The sequence below is a fragment of the Bufo bufo genome, chromosome 2 (genome assembly GCF_905171765.1).
Source record: "Bufo bufo chromosome 2, aBufBuf1.1, whole genome shotgun sequence".
Lineage (NCBI taxonomy): Eukaryota > Metazoa > Chordata > Amphibia > Anura > Bufonidae > Bufo > Bufo bufo.
In genome coordinates this window covers 73,124,113-73,132,742 of record NC_053390.1, presented here as the reverse complement: position 1 = coordinate 73,132,742, position 8,630 = coordinate 73,124,113, and positions in this window count along the sequence as shown.

Here is an 8,630-nt window from a genome sequence, read left to right as displayed (position 1 = left end):
GAGCTGCGTTGGGTGCCAGCCCGCTGTGAACATGCTTCATCCTCATCCTCTTCCACTTCGTCCTCCAGTAGTGGGCCCTGTCTGGCCACATTTTTACCTGGCCTCTGCTGTTGCAAAAAACCTCCCTCTGAGTCACTTCGAAGAGACTGGCCTGAAAGTGCTAAAAATGACCCCTCTTCCTCCTCCTCCTCCTGGGCCACCTTCTCTTCCATCATCGCCCTAAGTGTTTTCTCAAGGAGAAATAGAAGTGGTATTGTAACGCTGATAACGGCGTCATCGCCACTGGCCATGTTGGTGGAGTACTCAAAACAGCGCAACAGGGCACACAGGTCTCGCATGGAGGCCCAGTCATTGGTGGTGAAGTGGTGCTGTTCTGCAGTGCGACTGACCCGTGCGTGGTGCAGCTGAAACTCCACTTTGGCCTGCTGCTGCTCGCACAGTCTGTCCAGCATGTGCAAGGTGGAGTTCCACCTGGTGGGCACGTCGCATATGAGGCGGTGAGCGGGAAGGCCGAAGTTACGCTGTAGCGCAGACAGGCAAGCAGCGGCAGGATGTGAACGCCGGAAGCGCGAATAGACGGCCCGCAATTTATGCAGCAGCTCTGACATGTCAGGGTAGTTGTGAATGAACTTCTGCACCACCAAATTCAGCACTTGCGCCAGGCAAGGGATGTGCGTCAAACCGGCTAGTCCCAGAGCTGCAACGAGATTTCGCCCATTATCGCACACCACCAGGCCGGGCTTGAGGCTCACCGGCAGCAACCACTCGTCGGTCTGTTGTTCTATACCCCCCACAACTCCTGTGCGATGTGGGGCCTGTCCCCCAAACATATGAGTTTCAGAACGGCCTGCTGACGTTTACCCCGGGCTGTGCTGAAGTTGGTGGTGAAGGTGTGTGGCTGACCGGATGAGCAGGTGGAAGAAGAGGAGGAGGAAGCTGAGTAGGAGGAGGAGGAGACAGGAGGCAAAGAATGTTGCCCTGCGATCCTTGGCGGCGGAAGGACGTGCGCCAAACAGCTCTCCGCCTGGGGCCCAGCCGCCACTACATTTACCCAGTGTGCAGTTAGGGAGATATAGCGTCCCTGGCCGTGCTTACTGGTCCACGTATCTGTGGTTAGGTGGACCTTGCCACAGATGGCGTTGCGCAGTGCACACTTGATTTTATCGGATACTTGGTTGTGCAGGGAAGGCACAGCTCTCTTGGAGAAGTAGTGCCGGCTGGGAACAACATACTGTGGGACAGCAAGCGACATGAGCTGTTTGAAGCTGTCTGTGTCCACCAGCCTAAATGACAGCATTTCATAGGCCAGTAGATTAGAAATGCTGGCATTCAGGGCCAGGGATCGAGGGTGGCTAGGTGGGAATTTACGCTTTCTCTCAAATGTTTGTGAGATGGAGAGCTGAACGCTGCCGTGTGACATGGTTGGGATGCTTGGTGACGCAGGTGGTGGTGTTGGTGGTACATCCCATGTTTGCTGGGCGGCAGGTGCCAACGTTCCTCCAGAGGCGGAGGAAGAGGCCGAGGCGGCGGCAGCAGCAGAAGAGGCCGAGGCGGCAGCAGCAGAAGAGGTAGCAGGGGGAGCCTGAGTGACTTCCTTGTTTTTAAGGTGTTTACTCCACTGCAGTTCATGCTTTGCATGCAGGTGCCTGGTCATGCAGGTTGTGCTAAGGTTCAGAGCATTAATGCCTCGTTTCAAGCTCTGATGGCACAGCGTGCAAACCACTCGGGTCTTGTCGTCAGCACATTGTTTGAAGAAGTGCCATGCCAGGAACTCCTTGAAGCTGCCTTTGGGGTGCTCGGTCCCAGATGGCGGCGGTCAGTAGCAGGCGGAGTCTCTTGGCGGCGGGTGTTCTGCTTTTGCCCACTGCTCCCTCTTTGTCTTTTGCTACGCTGTTGGCTCGGTCTCACCACTGCCTCTTCCTCCGAACTGTGAAAGTCAGTGGCGCAACCTTCATTCCATGTGGGGTCTAGGACCTCATCGTCCCCTGAATCGTCTTCCACCCAGTCTTGATCCCTGACCTCCTGTTCAGTCTGCACACTTCAGAAAGACGCAGCAGTTGGCACCTGTGTTTCGTCATCATCAGAGACGTGCTGAGGTGGTATTCCCATGTCCTCATCATCAGGAAACATAAGTGGTTGTGCGTTAGTGCATTCTATGTCTTCCACCGCTGGGGAAGGGCTAGGTGGATGCCCTTGGGAAACCCTGCCAGCAGAGTCTTCAAACAGAATAAGAGACTGCTGCATAACTTGAGGCTCAGACAGTTTCCCTGATATGCATGGGGGTGATGTGACAGACTGATGGGCTTGGTTTTCATGCGCCATCTGTGCGCTTTCTGCAGAAGACTGGGTGGGAGATAATGTGAACGTGCTGGATCCACTGTCGGCCACCCAATTGACTAATGCCTGTACCTGCTCAGGCCTTACCATCCTTAGAACGGCATTGGGCCCCACCAAATATGGCTGTAAATTCTGGTGGCTACTGGGACCTGAGGTAGTTGGTACACTAGGACGTGTGGCTGTGGCAGAACGGCCACGTCCTCTCCCAGCACCAGAGGGTCCACTAACACCACCACGACCATGTCCGCGTCCGCGTCCCTTACTACAAACCGGATTCCAAAAAAGTTGGGACACTATACAAATCGTGAATAAAAACTGAATGCAATGATGTGGAGGTGCCAACTTCTAATATTTTATTCAGAATAGAACATAAATCATGGAACAAAAGTTTAAACTGAGAAAACGTACCATTTTAAGGGAAAAATATGTTGAATCAGAATTTCATGGTGTCAACAAATCCCCAAAAAGTTGGGACAAGACCATTTTCACCACTGTGTGGCATCTCCCCTTCTTCTTACTACACTCAACAGACGTCTGGGGACCGAGGAGACCAGTTTCTCAAGTTTAGAAATAGGAATGCTCTCCCATTCTTGTCTAATACAGGCCTCTAACTGTTCAATCGTCTTGGGCCTTCTTTGTTGCACCTTCCTCTTTATGATGCGCCAAATGTTCTCTATAGGTGAAAGATCTGGACTGCAGACTGGCCATTTCAGTACCCGGATCCTTCTCCTACACAGCCATGATGTTGTGATTGATGCAGAATGTGGTCTGGCATTATCTTGTTGAAAAATGCAGGGTCTTCCCTGAAAGAGATGACGTCTGGATGGGAGCACATGTTGTTCTAGAACCTGAATATATTTTTCTGCATTAATGGTGCCTTTCCAGACATGCAAGCTGCCCATGCCACACGTACTCATGCAACCCCATACCATCAGAGATGCGGGCTTCTGAACTGAGCGTTGATAACAACTTGGGTTGTCTTTGTCCTCTTTAGTCCGGATGACATGGCGTCCCAAATTTCCAAAAAGAACTTCGAATCGTGACTCGTCTGACCACAGAACAGTCTTCCATTTTGCCACACTACATTTTAAATGATCCCTGGCCCAGTGAAAGCGCCTGAGATTGTGGATCTTGCTTAGAAATGGCTTCTTATTTGCACTGTAGAGTTTCAGCTGGCAACGGCGGATGGCACAGTGGATTGTGTTCATTGACAATGGTTTCTGGAAGTATTCCTGAGCCCATTCTGTGATTTCCTTTACAGTAGCATTCCTGTTTGTGGTGCAGTGTCGTTTAAGGGCCCGGAGATCACGGGCATCCATTATGGTTTTACGGCCTTGACCCTTACGCACAGAGATTGTTCAAGATTCTCTAAATCTTCGGATCATGTTATGCACAGTTGATGATGATAGATGCAAAGTCTTTGCAATTTTTCGCTGGGTAACACCTTTCTGATATTGCTCCACTATCTTTCTGCGCAACATTGAGGAAATTGGTGATCCTCTACCTATCTTCGCTTCTGAGAGACACTGCCACTCTGAGAAGCTCTTTTTATACCCAATCATGTTGCCAATTGACCTATTTAGTGTTAATTGGTCTTCCAGCTCTTCGTTATGCTCAAATTTACTTTTTCCAGCTTCTTATTGCTACTTGTCCCAACTTTTTTGGGATTTGTTGACACCGTGAAAATTGGAATCAAAGTATTTTTCCTTTAAAATGATACATTTACTCGGATTAAACGTTTGATCTGTCATCTACGTTCTATTACAAATAAAATATTGACATTTGCCATCTCCACATCATTGCATTCAGTTTTTATTCACAATTTGTTTAGTGTCCCAACTTTTTTGGAATCCGGTTTGTAGATGTTTTCCTCATTGTTACTGTTCACCACAATAAGAAAAATATTATTCGGGCCAATGTAATGAAATCAAATTCAGGCCTTTTTTTACAGACACCTAACACTATCTGGCTATCTATTTAGGTACCGTTTTACACTAATACAGGCACACCAGTAATGACAGATTTAGCTGAATATTAATTTTAAGGCCTATTATTTAGGCGCTGGGTGATAGGTATAGGTTTACCTTGGATCTGCACTGTAGCGTGTGTGTGAAGTTCTTGAGAATTACCCTATCTGCACCTTGAATCTAATATACCCTTTTAGGGATAGATTTAAAGTAGGCCTGATACAGCAGAAACCACTAATTTTGAGAATTGCAAAATTGGGAATTGTATTTCAACCCAGAACAAAAACTGTGCTTTGACGGGCACTAAATAACTTGACCAGCTAAAACAGTAATGACAGATTTGGATGAATATAAATGTGAGGCCTATTTTTTAGGCACTGGGTGACAGGTATACATTTAATCACAGAATTAGACTTGGATCTGCACTGTAGCGTGTGTGTGAAGTTCTTGAGAATTACCCTATCAGCACCTTGAATCTAATATACCCTTTTAGGGATAGATTTAAAGTAGGCTTGATACAGCAGAAACCACTAATTTTGAAAATTGTAAAATTGGGAATTGTATTTCAACCCAGAACAAAAACTGTGCTTTGACGGACACTAAATAACTTGACCAGCTAAAACAGTAATGACAGATTTGGATGAATATAAATGTGAGGCCTATTTTTTAGGCGCTGGGTGACAGGTATACGTTTAATCACAGAATTAGACTTGGATCTGCACTGTGGCGTGTGTGTGAAGTTCTTGAGAATTACCCTATCAGCACCTTGAATCTAATACACCCTATTAGGAATAGATTTAAAGTAGGCCTGATACAGCAGAAACCACTAATTTTGAGAATTGCAAAATTGGGAATTGTATTTCAACCCAGAACAAAAACTGTGCTTTGACGGACACTAAATAGAAACATAGAAACATAGAATGTGTCGGCAGATAAGAACCATTTGGCCCATCTAGTCTGCCCAATATACTGAATACTATGGATAGCCCCCGGCCCTATCTTATATGAAGGATGGCCTTATGCCTATCCCATGCATGCTTAAACCCCTTCACTGTATTTGCAGCTACCACTTCTGCAGGAAGGCTATTCCATGCATCCACTACTCTCTCAGTAAAGTAATACTTCCTAATATTACTTTTAAACCTTTGCCCCTCTAATTTAAAACTGTGTCCTCTTGTGGTAGTTTTTCTTCTTTTAAATATGCTCTCTTCCTTTACCGAGTTGATTCCCTTTATGTATTTAAAAGTTTCTATCATATCCCCTCTGTCTCTTCTTTCTTCCAAGCTATACATATTAAGGTCCTTTAACCTTTCCTGGTAAGTTTTATCCTGCAATCCATGTACTAGTTTAGTAGCTCTTCTCTGAACTCTCTCTAGAGTATCTATATCCTTCTGGAGATATGGCCTCCAGTACTGCGCACAATACTCCAAGTGAGGTCTCACCAGTGTTCTGTACAGCGGCATAAGCACTTCACTCTTTCTACTGCTTATACCTCTCCCTATACATCCAAGCATTCTGCTGGCATTTCGTGCTGCTCTATTACATTGTCTTCCCACCTTTAAGTCTTCTGAAATAATTACTCCTAAATCCCTTTCCTCAGATACTGAGGTCAGGACTGTGTCAAATATTCTATATTCTGCCCTTGGGTTTTTACGCCCCAGGTGCATTATCTTGCACTTATCCACATTAAATTTCAGTTTCCAGAGTTCTGACCATTCTTCTAGTTTTCCTAAATCCTTTTCCATTTGGCGTTTCCCTCCAGGAACATCAACCCTGTTACATATCTTTGTGTCATCAGCAAAAAGACAAACCTTACCAGCGAGGCCTTTTGCAATATCACTTATGAAGATATTAAACAAAATCGGTCCCAGTACAGATCCCTGTGGAACCCCACTGGTAACATTACCTTGTTTTGAATGTTCTCCATTGACTACAACCCTCTGTTGTCTGTCACTCAGCCACTGCCTTATCCACTCAACAATATGGGAGTCCATGCTCAATGACTGCAGTTTATTGATAAGTCTTCTATGTGGGACAGTGTCAAAAGCCTTACTAAAATCTAGATATGCGATGTCTACTGCACCTCCACCGTCTATTATTTTATTCACCCAGTCAAAAAAATCTATAAGATTTGTTTGACATGATCTCCCTGAAGTAAACCCATGTTGTTTTTCATCTTGCAATCCATGGGATTTTAGATGTTCCACGATCCTATCCTTTAATAGGGTTTCCATTAATTTGCCTACTATTGATGTCAGACTCACTGGTCTATAGTTGCTCGATTCCTCCCTACTACCTTTCTTGTGAATGGGCACGACATTTGCCAATTTCCAATCTTCCAGGACGACTCCTGTTACTAATGATTGGTTAAATAAATCTGTTAACGGTTTTGCCAGCTCACCACTATGCTCTTTTAATAATTTTGGGTGTATCTCATCAGGCCCCTGTGACTTATCCGTCTTCACCTTAGACAGCAAACTTAGAACATCTTCCTCTGTAAAGATACATGCATCAAACGATTTAATAGTCATTCTTTCTAGTGGAGGTCCTTCTCCTTTTTCTTTTGTAAAAACTGAACAGAAGTATTCATTAAGGCAGTCGGCTAGCCCTTTATTCTCTTCTACATACCTTCCGTCCTTTGTTTTTAATTTAGTTATTCCTTGTTTTAATTTCCTTTTTTCATTTATATATCTGAAGAATGTCATATCCCCTTTTTTCATAGACTGGGCTAGTTTTTCTTCTGCCTGCGCTTTAGAAGTTCTTATAACTTGCTTGGCCTCTCTCTGCCTAATCTTGTAGATTTCCTTATCTTCATTGCTCTGGGTTTTTTTATAATTACAAAATGCTAGCTTTTTATTTTTAATGATTTGGGCCACTTCTGCTGAGTACCACATTGGTCTCCTCCTTTTTTTGCTTTTACTGACAAGTCTAATGCAATTTTCTGTTGCCTTCAATAATGCACCTTTTAAGTAGTCCCATTTCTCCTGGACCAGCTAAAACAGTAATGACAGATTTGGATGAATATAAATGTGAGGCCTATTTTTTTGGCGCTGGGTGACAGGTATACGTTTAATCACAGAATTAGACTTGGATCTGCACTGTAGCGTGTGTGTGAAGTTCTTGAGAATTACCCTATCAGCACCTTGAATCTAATATACCCTTTTAGGGAAAAATTTAAAGTAGGCCTGATACAGCAGAAACCACTAATTTTGAGAATTGCAAAATTGGGAATTGTATTTCAACCCAGAACAAAAACTGTGCTTTGACGGACACTAAATAACTTGACCAGCTAAAACAGTAATGACAGATTTGGATGAATATAAATGTCAGGCCTATTTTTTAGGCGCTGGGTGACAGGTATACGTTTAATCACAGAATTAGACTTGGATCTGCACTGTAGCGTGTGTGTGAAATTCTTGAGAATTACCCTATCAGCACCTTGAATCTAATATCCCCTTTTAGGGATAGATTTAAAGTAGGCTTGATACAGCAGAAACCACTAATTTTGAAAATTGCAAAATTGGGAATTGTATTTCAACCCAGAACAAAAACTGTGCTTTGATGGACACTAAATAACTTGACCAGCTAAAACAGTAATGACAGATTTGGATGAATATAAATGTGAGGCCTATTTTTTAGGCGCTGGGTGACAGGTATACGTTTAATCACAGAATTAGACTTGGATCTGCACTGTGGCGTGTGTGTGAAGTTCTTGAGAATTACCCTATCAGCACCTTGAATCTAATACACCCTATTAGGGATAGATTTAAAGTAGGCCTGATACAGCAGAAACCACTAATTTTGAGAATTGCAAAATTGGGAATTGTATTTCAACCCAGAACAAAAACTGTGTTTTGACGGACACTAAATAACTTGACCAGCTAAAACAGTAATGACAGATTTGGATGAATATAAATGTGAGGCCTATTTTTTAAGCACTGGGTGACAGGTATACGTTTAATCACAGAATTAGACTTGGATCTGCACTGTAGCGTGTGTGTGAAGTTCTTGAGAATTACCCTATCAGCACCTTGAATCTAATATACCCTTTTAGGGATAGATTTAAAGTAGGCTTGATACAGCAGAAACCACTAATTTTGAAAATTGCAAAATTGGGAATTGTATTTCAACCCAGAACAAAAACTGTGCTTTGACGGACACTAAATAACTTGACCAGCTAAAACAGTAATGACAGATTTGGATGAATATAAATGTGAGTCCTATTTTTTAGGCGCTGGATGACAGGTATACGTTTAATCACAGAATTAGACTTGGATCTGCACTGTAGCGTGTGTGTAGTGAAGTTCTTGAGAATTACCCTATCAG